The sequence below is a fragment of the Herpailurus yagouaroundi genome, unplaced genomic scaffold, assembly GCF_014898765.1.
Source record: "Herpailurus yagouaroundi ecotype Mexico unplaced genomic scaffold, PumYag 162, whole genome shotgun sequence".
Lineage (NCBI taxonomy): Eukaryota > Metazoa > Chordata > Mammalia > Carnivora > Felidae > Herpailurus > Herpailurus yagouaroundi.
The window spans coordinates 27,649,069-27,669,638 of record NW_024412403.1 but is presented as its reverse complement, the minus strand read 5'-3'; the positions used below and the strand labels follow the sequence as shown (position 1 = coordinate 27,669,638).

Below are 20,570 nucleotides of genomic sequence, written 5' to 3'. Positions count from 1 at the left end.
AATGTATGAAGTTTAAATGCATCTCTAGTTGTAAAAACATGCTTTCCTCTTTCATGTTCGCTTATTTTCCTTTATGTTGAAGTCTCCTTTTTTGATATTGATTAAAGAAAGGAAGCATTTGTCTTAACTTGAGAACAAAATGGAATTCTAATTAAAGTAGTTACAAGAAAAGAAAAATCATGACATTAAGATAACATGTAATCTTGGAAGAGTTTAAAAATAGCAATTTCTGTCTCCCAAAGTGGTATGATTTTGATTCCCTTAGGCATAGAGAACTTTGTTTACGGTGGTTTAACTTTGCAGTTTGATAGAAGTCAGTATCTTCAAAAAACTAAAACAAAACCTAGGAACTCAGGGATGGAGTGATACCCGTATCTGTGTGACACATTAGCTATTTTGTCAGTTCTATATTCCCAAGTTGGAATTTAATATAAAAGAAATACCTCATTACTTTGTTCTAAATCGTGTCTGATCCAACATGGAAGAAATAGATTTGGGGGGCTTTCTTATTAGAAAAAAATCGTATCTTTGACTGAATGAAATAGTTCCTGCAAAAAGCAACTTGGAATTCACCTTTGGTCTCCTTCCTGTCTTTAGCCTATTTTCTATAAAAAAGGTTTCTAGATTTTAGGGTCTGCTTAGTTTTGGTTATCTCAGCTGTAATAAGTAGCCTTGGGACCCCCGAAGGCACACCCCACACACTTATGCTGCGTGACCTAAGGTCACAAGTAATGGCCGCAAGCTAATTGATTGAGAAAGGCTTGTCTGGCGGGGCCTCTTTGCGTCCTCTCTTTACATTCCTTAGTCCTGTGAAAGAGGCACTGGCCGCTCAGCTAGCAAGGAAGGAAAAAAGAGAGGAAGTTTCTCCGCGTTCTGATTACTCTCTGAATTCCCTTGTAGCGAGCTTACTTCTCTCCACCCACTTCTTACCGAGAACTTAATTTGAAGGTGAACAACTTAAAGCCTGTTCCCAGAGAGGTCCCCGAAAGGTGATTTGAGTGTTTACCGAACTGAAGGAACAAATTACCTACTTGAGGCGGTGGGCAGCGTACGGAAACGCTATTAGAACTTCAGCAAAGTGCACAGCTGCCTAATACCGAAGCCGGGACTCAGATTGATAGGCAAATCAGCCAGCTCCTGGAAGGGCCCTCTGGGTGGCGGCTCCGGGCTGGGCTAGTGGGTGCTGGACAACTGTAGGCAAAACAGAAATGAAGCAGGGGCAGCAGATAGCACACTTTTACGCCACGCAACTGTTGCTTTCGCATGGTGAGTGCAGATTTAAGATATTATTTAAAATATGCTTTCTGTGTGGTGAGACAAGTAACGACAATCTGTTGTGCCTGGAGGGAGATTCTAGCAGGATCATTTCTTTTGAGTTCTTAGGTGATCTGGTTTTGTTTCTGCTTGATTTCCCATTAAACTTGGCAGTGCTGACAGAGAGAGACAGTATGTGCCTTGTCTCGCGTGTCCTTTTTCTTAAAACTGTCCTTTTGTTGAAATCACGCTTCTCTTCGACCTGAATAAATATTGTTTTAGGCAAATCGTCTGTGGAATAGATAATGAAGGAACAGCGGTGTGACAGAATATATGTAAACATTGCATTTGGTCCCACTTCGTGTCCCTTCCGCACGGCTTCGTGTTCAGCCGCCTTATCTCAAGAATATACAGCCCAGGCTGTGTGAAAAGAGCTTTGTGCGAGAATTCCTGCCAGTTAAAGGGTCAGGGCCTGTGCGTTATCTGACGGCCAGCAAGACTCACTGGGGTGTCCTCTTATTTTTTAACCTAAAATAGGAAAAAAAAGTGCATCTTTACATGTTAAGAAGTAAGTGTGTTTTGAGTCCAGCAGTTGCCTTCTTATAGTTTATGTGTGTTATTCCTGGCAAATTGTTTAAACCTCTTTGGAGAAGGAGCATGCAAACTTCTTTTGTTTCTTTTTTTGCCTTGTTTGCTCACATTTCACTGTAGAAACTTTGCACACAATTTTGTTGTTGTTGTTGTTGTTGTTGTTTTGAATTTTAATTATCTTGAAACAATACCGAGTAGTTTTTATTTCGGTGCAAATATGTTGGAAGTTAGTTGGCTTGCTTTTTCTGGAGAAAAATACCTCAGAGAGTAAATGGTGCTTAATTCCTAGTTGAACCAAACTTATAATCGTATTTTAAATGTGCTTGTTGTTGTTGTTGTTGTTTAAATCAGAGGCTTTAGGGAGTGTTCCTAGAAATGTTATAGAAGAGATTCTTCTTCAAAAACTGCAAGTTCAGTATTACAGCTTTAATAAGTGCCAGGACATTATTCCCGTTGTTGACTTTGTTGAAAAAGCAGCTTTATGAACACGGTGACTGCATTCGATGTTACCAAATGAATGAAGTGAAAAATGTGTCTTCCATAATGCTGATTCGAGAAAATAGAGAGGTCTGTGTTATGATTGTGTTTCACATTCATTTAAACTTTTTTTTAAAGAACAGCTCTGTAATGCAAATTTTGAATAATCATTTTGAAAAAAAAATAAAGTCAGCTCTTTGTATTTTGAAATTTATAGTTTCTGTTTGCTAAAGTAAATTAATAAATGGAAACAATACATTGAAGTGATTGTGAAACTATAAAACTTTACAGTAAAGACAAGAAAGCTTTTAAGGAAGATGGAATGTGTTTTCGCTTACAGGGCAATTTTGAAGCTTTACTTAACTCTTCTTTCCCAAAGATTTATGGAAAACTCTCAACTGTTGCAGAACCAAGTAATACTCTTGACTTTAATACAAAAACTATGCATAAAGGGTACATAGTTCACGGATATTTACATAGTTCAAGGATAATTACTTTTTAGTTATTCCTATGATTTGATATAAGCTTCTTTCAGCAATTGCAAAATGTGCCTGACAAATCCTTTTCTAAGAGAACAAGTTCATTATGTTTGTCACCTGTTACATCCATTCTTTCTTTTGCTCATATACACGGTTCCTAGCTATTCGTTAGTGCTGCAAGAGAGTGAAAACCTTTTTGAGAGAAAATGTTGAAGTTTTGGTTTGCATGCACATTTTGAGGTTTTTAAGATTATGTTCTCATCAGTATCACGCAGTGTTCTTAAAGGCTTTTGTTATGATCTTGATAGGAACAGTCAAGAAAGGAGGTATAAATTGTTTGAGTTTTCCCTTTAATATGGCTCAGTTAGTAAAGTTAAGTGTGGCTGTGGATTTATGGAAGGCTTTGCCAAGAGAGTAACCTTTGGAAAATTTCTCCTTTTGGTATCATTTTCAGTAAAAAAAAAAAAAAAAAAAAAAAAAAAGTTTACCCTCTCACCTATTTCCTCCAAACCAATCCCGAGACCAAAAATTAAAGGGAACTTCATTAGTTTCCTCAGTTATAAAGTCTAACCACAACTCAGGAAGTTTCTATGCTATGGGGGGGGGGGGGGCCGCAAAAAATGGAGTTCCCTCTAATGGAAGTAAATAATCGTCATAAAAACAAATTAAAAAGATCTGCTTAATTTTCCTAACATTTAATCTTAAACTACTATTTCCCATCTTTTCTGGTCATATTTACTTACTGATTGGTTACTGGGGTGAAAGAATCTTTTAAAAACTGAAATTGAACTTAGCATTATTTTAAAGTCATGATTTTGAAAAGGTGTATATTTTCTTATATAAGGCTGATTTTCCACAGAAGTTTGAATTATGCGTTAAATTAATAGAAAGTAATGGAAATAAGTTCACAAATTAATATACGGTTCTCCCTCTTATTTATATATAAGACATATTGGCAATTGATTGTACTTTTCCCCGTATTACTATATTACACCAGATTGGAGTGTGTGTATGTGTGTGTTTGCATCTGCACTTATGAGTTCACAGAGAGGAGATTGAGTGGCCTGGACATATGCTATGGTTATGACACTTTTTGACTTCCTTAATTCTCGTGGTCACTAAATATCAGGGGTTTTCTCCACCCATGTAGCAGTAGACATCTGTTTCAGTGAGGAGTATAATGTTGGCTGTATTCTTGTTTCAGTTACATTCATCAATTTGTTTTAAAGATGATTTTTCTATCCAAATATAGAGCAGAATCTATAGGATTGGATTCTATCATCTCTGACAAATTATGAGTCATTTAAAGGCTTTCCTAAAGAGTGGCAATATGGTTTTTATTACTCTTTTTACAGGGAAGAGAGCAGAGTGGTTGTTCATCTTTCTAGACACTTTGATCTTAGGATACACATCTTTCTATGTTGTGCACGTCTCCAGAATTTTCTTTTCAAATGTTGCTTCTTTTATCATTAGCTCTAATCTCTTTTTCTGGAACATCCTAGTAAATATATGTTGAAGCTTTACAATATGTCATACATATTCCTTAAATTCTCTTTCATATTATTTTATATATTCTTCTGTGTTGCATTTTTGGTGAATTACTCAGAGATATCTTCCAATTTACTAATTTTTGTTTTGACTATGTCCACTAGAATTTTTTTGAGTATATGTATTTTTTCCCCTAGGAATTTTAATTGATTCTTTCCTCATAGCCACTTTCACTGTTGTATCTCTACTTATTTTCTTATAAATTGTATTGATGTTATTTCTTTATCTCCTCAAGGATACTAACATGCTTATTTTGAAATTGATCTACTTTCACGTCATCTGGAATTACTTTATTACCTTTTTTTTCCCTGTATGTGTGTGTGTGTGTGTGTGTGTGTGTGTGTGTGTGTGTGTATGGTTTCACTTGTCTTGGAATTTTTGTTTTCAGGCTCAACTTGAGTGAGGGATTTTTAAAAGTTCTCTCTTTGCTAGCCCCACTCAGTCCTATGGTCATAGAGTTGGCCCTACACCCTCCCGACCCCCAACTCAGAATCTCTGATAATGGGCATAGATGTAAGCCACGAAGTCAAACAGCAGTTTGTCCTAGGTGCTGACAGCCAGATTATGACTGCTGCCTCTGGCCTGCCTACGTAAGTAGCTCTGTGTAAACCACGGCTCCAGGGGCGTAACCCGTTATTCAGCTTCCTGTTATCCCACACTCCGGTTTCAGCCAGTAAACCTGGCACTGATTTTCACTCCCTGGAGGGCAAATGTGGCACCCCAGTTCCCTCAGATATATAGGGTAATGTTTGCCACTCATTCCAAAGACCAGGTGGTACACTGTAGCTTTCTGTTTCTGTTTCTCTTCTATCTCTGATATTTACCCTGTTTTTGTTATTACTTTTGCATGAGCTCATTTCATATTTTATCCATTCTTATTATATGTTGGTGGCAAAGGCAGGGAACTCACACCGTATTCTTGCAATGCCATCTTAACAGGTTTCCCAAATCGGGGGCTTTGGAATCAGAAAATGTGGGTTCGGATTCTAACTCACTTATTAGCTGTGTTACCTTAATCAAAATCTTTAATTCCTTAAAAGTCTCCACCTTTTTCCCATCAAAAATATTGATAGCGATGCTTATCCCATAGGGCTGCCCTAAGCATTGAATGAGATAACGCAGCATGTAGCTCTGTGCTTAACCATATCAATGTGCAAATTTTGGGGGGGGGGGTGGAAAGTAACCCAAACCAAAACCGAACCAGACGCTACCAATTAGGTAGTGAATAAATGGCAATACACTAAGAAGTGTAAAGTAGACTTTGACGGACCATGGTTTTGATGGACTAGGCTTCAAATCTGTAGCATTGGCAGAACATATGCTTGGCTGGGTAGGACATGAGCTTCTGAAAACCAAAAGATTTTAAAAGATGAAAAAGACGAGGCTGAAGATGAAGCAGCAGCAGCTTGGAATTAGTCTTAGAGTTTGAAAACAGAGAAAGAGACATGTTTCTAAGAAGCTATTGCCAATATGTCCTCGAGTAGAACGTTTATGAAAGAAGCATTTTATTTTCCTTTCTTACCACTGGCTTCCCTCCACCATGTTAGCTTCTTCTCTTTCATTTCTATTTGTAGGAACATCTTCTGTGCACTCCTTAAATATTCATAAGCTTCAGTGCTCCTTCCTGGACTGCCTTTTCTTCTCGTACTATCCTCTCTCCTTTGTTCATCTCATTCATCACCATGACTCCAGATACCGTTATTAACCAACCTCTAGCCCCTTTCTCTCTCCCAAACTTTAAACCGGATTTCCAATTACCCACTGGTGCCTCATATGCAACATGCCCAAATCTGAATCATCATCTCCCTGCCGGAAACCTTCTTGGTCTCGGTCTGCCATCTACCTGCTTGCCCCAAACAAGATCAGGACATGACACCTCACCTTTCCCATATTTCTCTCTCCCCACACATTTAAGCTCTATGAAAGACTGATCTTATTTCTGAGTATTTCTTTTTTAAAATCATTCTCCAGTTTCCTCTCTACATTTCTTACCATGTGACTGATACTGAAAACCACTTTAGAGTTTATCCATTAAGGATAAGGACGTTGGGGTATGTATGTATCCCCAACTCCTATCTGGCATTGGCTGAGATTCACTCCTACTCTGTGTAGCTCTGGAATTCTAGCCCACCTCATGGAAACCCAAACATATTTTTGGCTCAAGAACAGCCTCAGGCATGGAATGGCAAGTGCTTTCAGTGAAACACCCTCACTGTGGAAGGACAATGTGAGTGCCAAGGGTATATGAATAGAACACCAAGATCATCTGCAGTGTACATTTAAGAAGACACTTAAGTTCTTCCCAAGTGTTTGCTATTCCAACCAATGTTGCAAAGAACGTCATGGTATATGTTCCCTTGTGAATATATGTGTTGAATTTTTCTTAGGGTATATATGCAAAAGTGGAATTGTTGTGAGATCCATGTGGTCTCAATTTTACCACCAAAATAGGCTTCAGGTTGTCTCTAAACTGCCAGTGTTGATATTGGATATGTATGTATGCATGTGTGTGTATATATTTCTCAGCTCGTCATTGATGAAAAAATTCAAGAATCGCTAGATTAAATTAAGACCAGTAGTTGATTATTCAGTCATAAGAAAGAAGGGATTCCTGCCATTTGCAACAATGGATGAATCTTGGGGACATTATGCTAAGTGAAATAAGACAGAGAAAGACAAATACTGTACAATCTCACCTATGTATGGAGTCTAAAACAATTGAATTTGTAGAAATAAAGAACAGATTGACAGGGTTGTGGGATGAGAGGAAATGGATGAAGGTGATCAAAGCTTTAACCTTCCAGCTGTAATATAAGTAGGTTCTGGGACATAACGTAGAGCATTTTGACTATAGTTAGCACTACTGTATTTCATATTTGAAAGTTGCTAAGAGAATAAGGTCTTCAGAGTTCTCATTACAAGAAAAAAAAAACATGTAAGGTGATGGATGTTCACTAAACTTACTTTGGTAATCATTTCATGACATACGCATCCATCAAATTATTATGCTGTATAACCTTAAAGTTTTATACAGTGTTATATGTCAATTATATCTCAGTAAAGCTGGGGAAAAAAAGACAGTAGCTGGCTAGAAAAGAACACTTGAGAAAATCAATATTTAAGGAGTATATAGAAGACGAGAAGGAGGTCAAAAGAAGATATAGAAAGAACGCTCAGAGAAATGGCAGAGAGAATTGTGGAAGCCAAGAGTGTTAAAGGCTTAGTAGCTATAAGAAAAATAATTTCAAATATAGTCCATTGAATAAAACAGAAATTTTCCTGTCTCATATTATAAGCCATATTATGCTAGTGGACTCATTCTGCTCTTCAAGGTCATTCAAGAATCCAAGTTCCTTCCCTCTTGTTGCCTTAATAGGTTTACAGGCATAGCTAAGGTCACAACAGGAATAGAAAAAGAGCTACAGTTTAGGGATGGCAGCCTGTCTTGAAGTTGAAGAGAGTCTAGAAATTATATATGATATTTATGTTGTATTCTACTCATCTAAATTTAGCCACACAGCTATAACTGGGTATGAGAAAAGCTGGAAAATACAATTTCTTTCTGGGAGGCCATGTGATTAGGAAGAGGGGAAAATGAATTTTAGAATACCCAGCAATTGCCACACCAACTTTCTAAGTTAAAAAAAGTAGTGATTACATAGATTTATATAGTCACTTAACATTTAATGAGAGATTGCTATATTTGGTCATTATTCTTTTTTTTAATGTTTACTTATTTTTGAGAGAGAGAGAGAGAAGACAGAGTGCTAGTGGGGGAGGGGCAGAGAGAGAGGGAGACACAGAACCTGAAGCAGGCTCCAGGCTCTGAGCTGTCAGCACAGAGCCTGACATGGGGTTCAAACTCACCACCTGAGCTGAAGTCAGATGCCCAAGCAACTGAGCCACGCAGTTGCCCCTATTTGGTCATTATTCTATGTGATAAGGATACAGATGTTAAAAATGCTACCAAGTAGTTTATATTTTATTTTATTGTATTAAATGTTTATTCATTTATTTTGAGAGAGAGAGAGAGAGAGAGTGAATGAGAGAGGCAGAGAGGGAAAGAGAGAATCCCAAGCAGGCTCTGTGCTATTAGCACAGAGCCTGACATGGGGCTTGATCCCACAAACCATGAGATCATGACCTGAGCTTAAGTCATGGGTCAGATGTTTAATTGACTGAGCCACCCAGGCATCCCTAGTAGCTTATATTTTAGAAAGTAAAGACAGGTGCTAAATAAATTAACAAATAATATATGATATAATATTAAGAAGTAATAAGTACTAAAGGGGAAGAACAAAGTAAAAGGATACAGGTGTTATTTTTAGATATACTAGTTAAAAAAGATCTATTACGGTAAAAACTGAAAAAGGTCCTTTGAAAGACAAAAATACTGGAATAGCCTTTTGTTTTTTTATTATTTTTATTTTATTTTATTTTACTTTATTTTATTTTATTTTATTTATTTTGGGAGAGAGAAACAGAGAGAGAGAGACAGACAGAGAGACAGAGAACCAGCATGAGCAGGGGAGGGGCAGAGAGACAGAATCCCAAGCAAGCTTTGCACTGTCAGTGCAGAACTCGATGTGGGGCTCGACAGTACGAACTATGAGATCATGACCTGAACCAAAATGAAGTCAGATACTTAACCAACTGAGCCACCCAGGCTCCCTGGGGTCTCCCTCTTTGGAGGAGAATTTGCATTTCAGTTGCAAGCCTAGAATATTAGTTGACTAGGATAAGGAGAGCTGCAATGGGAAGTAGATTCAGAACTAAAGGAGAGTTATGCTTTTGATGAGTTTGGGAATAAAATTGACCATGATTATATCCTAAAGACAAGATGCCTACAGAGATGAGGTTGGTGCCAGTCCTAGTGCTGGAAGGAAAGGAATGATGGTCACAGGTGTAGATAGTTCATATATGATGACCTCATTTTTTCCTAAGCAAGAAATCAGGGAAACTACTGAGAGTTCAGGCTATGTCCGGTTCTTGATGAGAATTATGAAGTTATGGAGTTGTTATGAAAATTTCCAGCAAATATGAGAAGCCCAAATCTAGGAGAGAAGTGTGGCATGGAGTTTTATCTGTGCTGGGATTTTTCTGGGTAATGGAATAGTCTGTCTGTGCCAGGTAGGAAAAGATGGTAATGAGAGTGGTTCAGGTGATGAAATATAATGTTCATTCCAGAAAGCAAAAGAAATACCCCTCAGAAGAGAGCTGACTAGAGAACCACATGCCCAGTTCTAGATTATGCCTGAATTTGTAAAGTGATAGAGATAAATGTTTCAGCTTATATTTTTCAGGACAAGTCTTTTCTTTCACAATTTAATATTCAAAAATTCCAAATTTCTAATTACTTGACTTTCTAGTTTTTATTGTGAAGATAGTTGTGTAGGGTTGTAAATTCACTGTTACAGTTATGAAACTGGTTAGACAAGTCATAAAAATACTAAGAAATTAAAATCTTAAGTGAATTCCTGTAGCCTTGCCATTTGAGTTTTCTTGAACATCTGCCTAGGCCCTGGTGGGATTACTACTTTACTTCATGTAAAAAGTAGGGAAATGGAAACTTCTGGGGGGGGGGGAACATATAGTTTATAAGCTATTTATTGGTTGATTTACTAAATGTTTAGCATCACATATATCATCTTTTGTATTTCATTCTTCCATAGATGCAACCTCATAGAGCACTCAGCCCTTCTTGGCATACTATATATGTCTTGATAACTTGATTCTGGTTTTTTTCCCCCATTTTTTGTCCTTTATATATGGATATTTGCATTTTCCCACCTTTACTCCCACCTTTTATCAGGAATGACATGAGATATAGAGAAGCCGTTGCCAGAGGTATCCCTAGTTTTTGCCTTTTGAAAGTAATATCTTGACATCATGACATTTTCTCTTGTTTCAGATCTTTTAGTTTTTATCTTTTGATGAAACTGTTGTTTCTGTTCATTTTATGGTTCTCAGATTACTCCCAAGATATATCTAATTTAGACCTTTTGGGGTGTTGTTGCTGTCATTTGTTTGTTTCCAAGCAAGTGTATTCTTTCTAGTGTTTATTTTCTTTTTTTTTTTTTTTTTTTTAATTTTTTTTTTTTCAACGTTTATTTATTTTTGGGACAGAAAGAGACAGAGCATGAACGGGGGAGGGGCAGAGAGAGAGGGAGACACAGAATCGGAAACAGGCTCCAGGCTCTGAGCCATCAGCCCAGAGCCCGACGCGGGGCTCGAACTCTCGGACCGCGAGATCGTGACCTGGCTGAAGTCGGACGCTCAACCGACTGCGCCACCCAGGCGCCCCTCTAGTGTTTATTTTCTATAGAATATTTTTATTTATTAGCTTGTCTTTCCTGTAAAGGCAGTAAAGTGTCTTTAAGGTTTTCTTCTGGCCTCCAAGTTGCATTAACTTGTTTTATTTGGCTTCTCTTACCTTTCTTTCTGAAAGATAAAGCCAATTTCTGTATTCCCATCTCAGAATTTGTTTACTAAAGTAAAATTCCAGTTTTGTTTTCAGATCCCTGTAACAATCTTTCCTTCATCACCCTACTTGTATTGCCATTTCTTGCTGCTTTAAGTTTCTCCCACACTATACCCAGTTGCTGACATGGTCCCCTCAGATGAAATTTTATCCCAGTTTCTGTAAAATGTCTCCCTCAATAAAGGAGAGGTAAACATTTAAATCTGTAAACTAAATATGGTATTCTTTTACATCAGCATCTTCTATGGTAAATTTTGATATCTTATATTCACTTACAGTTGGCTTTCTTGTTGTTCTCATCTTCTCAATCAATATTTTCATGTCAGATGTAAATTAATAAGATTAGATTTCATATGTTCCTGATGGCAAGACAACACAATGTAGCAAGACTTTTTACAGTCAATACTCATTTGTACTATTTATGCGCTAGAAATTACATAGGGGAGAATATCATGAGAATAGGGCTCAAATCATCTAGGTTTAGAACATTAAAAATTTTTTTAATGTTTATTTATTTTTGAGACAGAGACAGACAGAGCATGAACGGGGGAGGGTCAGAGAGAGAGAGAGAGACACAGAATCTGAAGCAGGCTCCAGCTGTCAGCACATAACCCAATGCGGGGCTCGAACTCACAGACTGTGAGATCATGACCTGAGCCGAAGTCGTACGCTTAACCGAGCGAGCCACCCAGGCTCCCCTAGGTTTACAACATTTTAATCAACATTTAGAATTGTTTTCTCCTGTGAATAGAAAAATGATTAATACTAAGTGTTAGTAACCCCTTAATCACTGTTACGCATTTAGCAAATCAATTTAATTATTCATTGGGTGATTAGAAATGACTAGTTATAAACAGAAATTTAGAAAAGCAACATTGATGCTTAATGCACAAACACACACATATGGATTGATAGATATAAGAGATATAGATATTTACACACACTATGGAATTTTGTATTTCGTTTCATCTGTATAGCTTCCTGAAATGCTTTGTATTAAATCAAGACAAAATGAATTTTGTGTTTGAAAATCCCATGACATAACAATAAAAAGGAAGAAACAGAAGTGTATTCCTTGAAAATTTTATTTTAAAGACTATTAATGAATCATGTAATTTCAAAATAATATTAATCTTGAGGAAAATTTGGGAGATTGACTTTCTTTAATTCTTTTAAAGCCAAGGGCTTCAGTTTTTAAATAGGTAAAATTTTCATTCACTATGAAGTTGGAGCATCTAAATCTTTCCCTCACTTGCTAGACACAGAGTTGCAAAGATACTAAGACACGGTTGCCTCTCTCAAGCTCTTTGAACATTACATTTCATTTTGCAGAAACTGTGACTGTTGCTTAGAATCATACTATACCCCATTTCTTTTAAATTTTTTGCAAATAATGACTACAGTCTAGATTAACTTCCTTGGGATGAGCCTAATTGTTATAATTTGTAGGAGAGAAATGCTACGTGTTGCCTACTAGCAACCCAGGACGAGTCCTTACATTATTAATCTCTTTCCAGCCAGTCTGGCGGTGCTTTGAGATCTATGAGAGAAATATCTGTTATAATTTCTGCTCACCAGTAGCTGAGTGGCATTACAGAGATTAACAGTTTCTTTAACTCTTTTTAGGAAAAGGCAGATTATAAAGACTCATTCAGAATATAGAGTTTTACCAAATGAAGTACAAGTGGGGTGAAAACATTTTGAATGGATTGATCATGAAGTGTATGTAAGACAAGACATCTTCTTGGCCTCAAGTGATGAGAAAGATTAGGGCATACGGTTAAGAATTTAAAAGTCTAGCCGAATGGATTCAATGCTAGTCAGAACATCTAGAGGCCAATTCCATACAGATGTAGCAAATACTTGGAGACAAATAATGTCCAAATGGAAAAACTGTTAGTTACATCCAAGCAGGAGCGTGGGGATGGGTTAAGCCCCAGAGAAAATAAGAGATGGCCATTCCAGTCAAGGTAGGGTCATTTCAGCAAATCCATCCAAAAATAAGAACACTATGGCATTATTTGTTATTCTCCATTGTAATAACTGACTGAGCAGTCAGCAGACCTATGCTAGTAGGTTTACATTTGCTGATGTGAAAGATAAAACCCCAGAATCTTGGAAGTTGAGACCTTACTGTCCAGTGCAGTGTGTCTTGGGCAGCTTTCTGCTCATTGATTCAAGGACTCAGGTGCTTCCCATCTTGCAACTTTACCAGTATCAATGCTCACAGCTTCACATTATCAGTTCACACATGGAAGGGCTTTATGGTCCTGACCTGGAAGTGGCATACATTAATTCCACCCACATTCTGCTTGTTGCCATACCTTGCTCAAGTGAATCTGAAAAATGACATCTCTCTGTGTCTCCAAGAGGCGTATTGACCACTTACTTAGTTAACACACTCCTGTTTTACATACAAAGCTTGAGTCGTGCTGTGGAAGGTACATATAATAAACAAGACACAATTTCTGCCCTCAAAATAGGGCAACTAAATTAACACTATACGTAAGTGTTAATGCAAGACTAAATGTGTTTGGTTCTATAACAGAGGGAAAAAAAAGAATCTCTTACAAAGGAAGGACTTCTTGGAAGAGGCAATATTTGAGCAGGGCTTGATGCATAGATAGGGGCTCACCACCGGGTAGAGATGGGGGGGCACTACATGAGAATGACATGACAACAAGTATCTTTTGGTGGCATGAGACGAGAGTCTGCAATAGGTATTGAAATAAAGATGTCTAAGAGGTATTTGGGGACCACCACACGACAGACCCTAACTACCTTGTTTATAGTTTAGGAGTCATTTTAAAAATTGCAGCATAGACTTGCAGCATAGACTTGAGAAAGAAGGCAGTATTCAGAGCACATTAGAATGGGAAGAAATTAAGGACAGGAGTACCAGGGGGCTACTTGAACTAAGGCAGTGAGACAAAAATGAAAGAACAGTTAGGCAAAACATTTTACAAAGTAGATTTGAAAAGACTGAGATTATTTATGTTAGTGAATAATCAAGAGATTTTGTATTTCACTTACAGAGTGTTGTCAATTGTTAATCCTCGGGAATTTTTTGATGACTTCCAAAGAGCACTTACAGTTGATCTCATTAGCTAAGGGACTTAAAATCTGCCAAGGCAAGAACTTCGTCAGGGTTTGAGCAATGACGTCTCTGGAAGTCTTGAACTTGAGAGAAGTGCAACAGAGATATCCTCTATGGTAGCCACAAATTACCACATTTTGTTTTTAAAACTTTTCTTAATGTTTATTTATTTTTGAGAGACAGAGTACTAGTCGGGGAGAGGCAAAGAGAGAGAGGGAGACACAGAATCCAAAGCAGGCTCCAGGCTCCAAGCTGTCAGCACAGAGCCCAATGCGGGGCTCGAACTCACAAACCACAAGATTATGACCTAAGCCAAATGCTTAGGTCAGATGCTTAAACGACTGAGCCACCCAGGCTCCCCAAATGACCATATTTTGAAAAACCATTTCTGAATAAGAAACTATGCAAGACAGATCACCCCGCCTGCTCCTTTAAGCTCTAACTTGGCAAATATATTCCTTTTATCTTTAAGTGCCTTTGTTTGACCAAAATCCTTACTTGACATGCTCTTCTAGAATTACTGACAGGATATAGGTATTTTTGAAATTATTCAGAAAGGTAAGTAAATTGTGGAGAGTTTAAGCCTTCATGAGTCCTTTGAATACTGTGAGGCTTGAGTGAAGGAAAGGGTGATACCGGAGTGCTTCTCAAGTGGCACATGCAAGTCTCCTCTATTTCAAGAATATTCATTACTTAAAATGCTCTCTGAGAATGAGCGTTTGGAGGGCCACTTTTGCCCATTTTGATGGTGCAGAGGAAATATTTAAATGTTTAAGGAGTAAAATAGCCTCTTGAACTCCCATTAGACCTGATAGCAACAATTTACCAGATGTAAAACATCAATAGTGTTCATGTAGAATATTTGAAGGCTGGTTTCCAGGTGTTCTGCCCTAAGAATATTTTTCCATTAGCTACTGAAAATGTTCCTCTGCCAAGGAGAGAGCCTAGCCCTTGTCAAGGTCAAAACAAAAGATCCTCATCAATTCCTGCAGACAGGAGGTGGCAAAGTTTAAATGACAGCCATGGTGTTCTAATTACAGAACTTTTGAATCGATCACTTACTTAAAATTATTCCAACTTTTGGAGAAATCGTCTTATTTCCATTTAGCATACTGTATGATATGTTTAATTAAGATGATACTGCCAGTTAGAAATATAGTATAGTAGCAGAATTGAAATGAAAGTGCATTAATAATAATAGAAATCCCATCTAACAATATGGTTTGCAAATGGATTTTAGTTACAATGGGTAGTATTTATGTCCTCTTGAAATGCTTTGATGTAAGGTGTAGCTTTCCTTTTAGTAATGGATACATTTCCAAATATTAAAAAGAGAAGGACAGGACATCCTGAAAGTATCTGGGATTACATCTGTTAGTTCCTGTTCATTAAGGGTGTTCAGAGAGTGGGGAGAGTTTGGATAAAATAAGCAGAAAAAGGACTGATTAGTTATCAGAAGGTATGGATTTGGTTTAGAATATTATTCTCTTATTGGCCCCAAAACTTGTCTGAGTTCTCAGGTTTTGTCCATGATAACCACTCTATCCACTCTTTCCTTATTCTGTCCACTCCACCCACTTATCCTTATCCTTAGGACTAATTGCTACAAGGTTCAGATCCAAAGACAGAAGTATAAATACTCCTGAGGTCTTTCTACTATTTTCATGCTACAGTGGCCTAACTCTACCTACTTCATCCCTACGACCTATGTTATGTTTTTCGGATCATTCATAGCTCTTTAAAGGATTACCAACCCTACCGGTCTCTGCTTTCACCAATGAAAGAACGATACAGTTTCACCGCTTCAGTAAAATACTGAAACAGTGATAACAATAAAAAGAGAAAGAAAGATATCTTATGCTATAAGTGATTGCTACCACAGGATTTTTTTTCCCACATTGCAATTCTTATTGTATCATGCCGCTCTGCATGAAAACATTTATTACTATTTTTCAAATCTCTTGGTGTTTGATTTTGGTATTTTTTCAAATGTAGCTCGTGTACTAGAAACTGATTTGTGGATTATGCTGAAAATGTGTAATAATCAGGTGTTCCTGAAGCTTATTTGCTGACTTCAAGAAAAACAACAACTAAGAATACTTTTGATTTTTTTTTATAAAGATTAACTCCCACTGACTTTGAAATAGTATGCATTGAGGAGGGAAAATTGTTTTGTGTGTTTATTATTATTATTATTTTGCTTCCCTCCTACTCTGTAAGATTGTACTATGGAAGGACTAAGTATCTAGAATACACAACTTATTTAAACAAAGCAGAAAAAAATGAGAAAAAAAAACAGTAGAAAAGGAGGAATAACAACAGCTTTTGAACCTAAGTGTGTGTATAATAACTGGGAAAATCTTTTGGTGAATACATTGGGTAGTACAGGAATTTTATATGTAAAATAGAGTGAATTTAATATAGGCATGATTTGAATAGGCTAAAATATTTATGACTGATGGAAAACATTTCCCAGTTAGGAATTATAGGTATACATTAAAGCAAGAAAAATAAACATTTGCTAGGTGTCTTGAAAACCCTGAAGGACTTGGTGGGTTATCAGTCAAAATATTAATTAGGATGAATGAGTACGTGTATGGTTTGTTTTCCTGTCTTTTACAACTCCTTTAAGTGGCAGGATATATCTTTTGGTTCTTTAACAAGAGTAGGATTTTCATTCACCTGCATTTTTTTTTTCTCCTAAAGAGGCAAACCTGAAGTTTCCTGAAGCATATGAAAAAGATTAAATATTTTAGCTACTGATTTATAATTTTCTCTTGCTTGACAAAGCAATATTATTACTATTACTCCAAAATGGCTACAATTATGTGGACACCTCACAGATAAGAACAGCTTATTATTCACAGGAAAGTTACACATGACTATTGACGCTCTTAGATTGTTAAAACAAAGCAAATTAATTTTTGGTCCTACAGATCTGAGGTAACTGCCTTCAGCTTAATAAGTATCAGGAAGAAGATGAACTGAATGGCAGGAAATACAATCTAGCAGTGAAATTTGTTCAGTTATGAAGGAAAGTTCCAGCGGAAATGGTGGAAATAACAGGCACTTTGGATAAGTGAAATCCAGCTGGACAAAGTGCTAAATTGCATTTGGTGAGGATTTAATATTGCTGTAAAATGGAATGCTTCCCATATCACTTATAATTACTTAATGAGCAGAAACTTGAACATTTTATTGCCACTTTTAAGTAAGTTCGGCAAATCAAGAGGTATGGGAATCAGACACATACAGTAAATTAATTATTTTCTTACTGGAGGGATTTGGTTGCTTTTGAATATATAGCAGGTTCCATAACACCGATAGGCTACCTAGTTCTGTTAATACTGATGATACAGTGGGTCTTCAGCAAACACGTGTTAGTGCAATAGAATTGTAAATATGTACACAGGGCAATCTTAAATTATGTTAAGAAAATGACATGTTTGACGTGCCTGGGTGACTCAGTTAGTTAAGCATCTGACTTCGGCTTAGGTCATGATCTCGCAGTTTGTGGGTTCGAGCCCCACGTCAGGTTCAATGCTGACGTCTCAGAGCCTGGAGCCCACTTTGGATTTGGTGTCTCCCTCTCTCTGTCCCCCCACTCCCCCCCCCCCCCTCTCTCTTTCTCTCAAAAATAAATAAACATTTAACATTTTTTTTTAAAAAAGGCATGTTGGTTTAGTGAAACACATTTAGTCATTGTGCAAAGCCTTAAATAGATCTGGTGACTTAAAATATATCTTTAAATCAGTAGAAATGCAGAATAACATGGCAGGTTAGAAATGATGGGATGATGACTTAGATTTGATTATAGCAAGATTGAGCTAAGCAGCTGTTGAGATTGGATAATGATAGGTGAGCTTCTCATCAGGCCTGTAACATGTTTCCACTAATACAGATTAAGAATGTCTGGATGAACTATAATTATCTCTGTGGCTTTTGCATAACATAATTAGGTCTTGCTAAAGCAAAGTATTTTTATTGAGTGAAAAATAATGTTTAAAAAGTTATGGAAATGACCACAAGAACAATTCACCAAAGGACAGAAGCATTGGCACTCATAATAGTAATGTGAAAAAAAAAAAATCTCTTTTTGTTATACAGAATTTTCCAAACTCGAAGTCTAAACAAGACAGGCACAGGAAGGATGGTTTCAATTATGCTGACCCTCTTACTCTAGCATGCACGAGGTGTCCAGACCACAAAATGGAAAATGTAATCTTTGTCTGCTTTATGTAAATACAGTACTAAGATCAGCTTGTCTTTTAAGTGCCTGATTGCTATTTAATTACAGAGAATTTCTCTTTAAGCAGACAAACCCAGCCATAGGAAAAACACAGCAATAAGGAACTCATTTCAGAGCCTCCTTATCCTTCTTATCACATGGGAAGAATGTGATATATCTGATAACTTTATACAAGTAGGTTTATTAAACAGTAGTTATTATATGTTTTATAAATACTACCTTAAAATACCTAATGAGAATGATTCTGTTGATCAGTAAAAGCTAACACTATAAATGCAAAGTATTCACGTCCTTTCTCATGGCATTTTGATATAAGGATTTTAAAGCAAATGTGATGTGCCAAAAAAAAAAAAACAAAAAAAACAACCAAGTGTTGAATATGGAGTGAACAAATGGGAATCCAAATCCCTACTCTGAATGTTGTGGCAGGCTATGTCGAAGAAAGTTTCTTAGCTAATCTGAACCTTGGTTTATCATCAGTAAAATGGAGGCCAATAATTTCTACCCTGATGGCCGGTTGAGAAAATTAAATGAGATACTTTATGTGAGCTGTCAGTTTAAGGATGTGTTAATTAAATATGATTTTGAAAAGATAATTCACGAGAAATGGAAAGATAAGCTTTTCTGTCTTTCATCTCAAAGGAGACAATATAAAATAGATTAAATGATATTTTTTAGGAAAGTACCACATTTGAAACTATCTTTTTTATATAAAGATTGTGAATTTGTCTTTAATTACAGAATAATTGCTTCTTTTTATCTCCAAGTAAATTATTTATAACCATCTCTTTTCTAATACTCTGTGAGGAAGTAAATATTCTTTAATATTTATACCACACTTCTTTTTTTTTTCCAATGTTTATTTATTTTTGAGAGAGAGAGCGAGTCAGGGAGGGACAGAGAGAGAGGAAGACACAGAATCCAAAGCAGGCTCCAAGTCTGAGCTGTCAGCACAGAGCCTGATGTGGGGCTTGAACTCAAGAACTGTGAGATCATGACCTGAGCTGAAGGTGGAGGACGCTTAACTGACTGAGCGACTCAGGCGCCCCTATATCACACTTCTAAATGCATTTCTCAGTTACTTTCTTTTCTTAAGCCCCACCCCAACTTTTTTTAATATTTAGAAACCTAGTGTTTTTGCCTTCGTTTCATTAATGATGTTTAAATAACCTGGCACACAGGCCTGTTTGGCTGATATGTGTATATGTGGTCTCTACTTTCCAGGTATTGTATAGCTCAGCTTTCCTTCATTTCCTTTCCCTTATTATTTTCTGTAACTAAGGAGCGGCTTAGGTATGTAGGTGATTAAGTGGGACCAGAAATTTACGTTACTAAGTCTTTCTTTTTCTGTGTTTTATTTAATGTAAGGCAAAATATGTCCCTGCCTATTAGCAGTCAGGGCTCTCCTTCACCATCCAGCCATTACTGCACCCCCATGGAAAATATCTCTTTAAAACATGGCTGAAAAAAGGTGTAAGAACCAAATGGTAGCATTAATTTGGTCATTAAAAGTTCTTCAACCATAATCATCTTCACCATTTTATTTCCTGTCAGAGGTTATGGTAATGTAGAGATAACAGCAATATTTGTTTTCCATCATTACATTTGTTTGGTACAATCCATGGATAGAGTAAGTAGGGATATATCATTACTATAGAGGCACAAAGTAAACAGTGTGAAAGCTGTAACGTGATGCCATCCTGATTCAAATTGTCTCGGTGTATTCTATGGTCTAAGACTCTTCATATGCACTAGCACGTGAACTTATTTTTGTAGATAAAAAGAGTAAAACAATACAATTATCACAGTTTCCAGAACTAATTACTTCCGTCCTTACCATTGGATAAGAGTAGCTCTGACTCAACCACATGAATAGCATCACATACATTTTTAAAAATCAGTATATGCTATAGACCTTAAATAATTTACATGCTTTGCCAATAGTCAGTTTTGGCAATAAGAAACAAGAGAGCCAACAGAACTTTAAGCTGTATCTAGAACTGGTAATGATTGAATTGAAGCTGAGTATGCAGTTTATGTAAGTGTATTTCCTTTTCCCTAAATTTTGAAGTTCAAAGTTTAACTTGGAATTGTTTTTTCAAGTTTAGCTGTAGGCAAAGTCCATGAAATGGCTTATGTGTGTCAATAGTTGGCCTAATGGATTTGTCCTGCATTGACATTTGTTTTTTTCTACTAGGCTATTTATATAATATAGGCGTATTATTTTCAATGGGCTTTATTTTAAAATAGGATTAAAAATCATAGGGAACTTCAACAGTGATGTAGAAGTGCTAGGATTTTTTAAGGCTTGGGGCCAAATCATTTGTTCAGTAATAAATTCATTAGTCTTCTTTATTCATTCTTGAATAGCATCAATCATTTATTGAACAGCAC

General features: G+C 36.7%; 1 long non-coding RNA gene across 1 annotated transcript in view; it reads left to right on the top strand.

Moving 5' to 3' along the window:
- Nucleotides 1–112: 112 nt before the first annotated feature.
- The window catches only part of LOC121036070 (uncharacterized), a 384,864-nt gene continuing 364,406 nt past the window's right edge, over nucleotides 113–20,570 (top strand). Inside the window, exon 1 of the long non-coding RNA XR_005793219.1 lies at nucleotides 113–1,266. This is a non-coding gene — a long non-coding RNA (uncharacterized LOC121036070). The remainder of the gene's footprint in view (nucleotides 1,267–20,570) is intronic.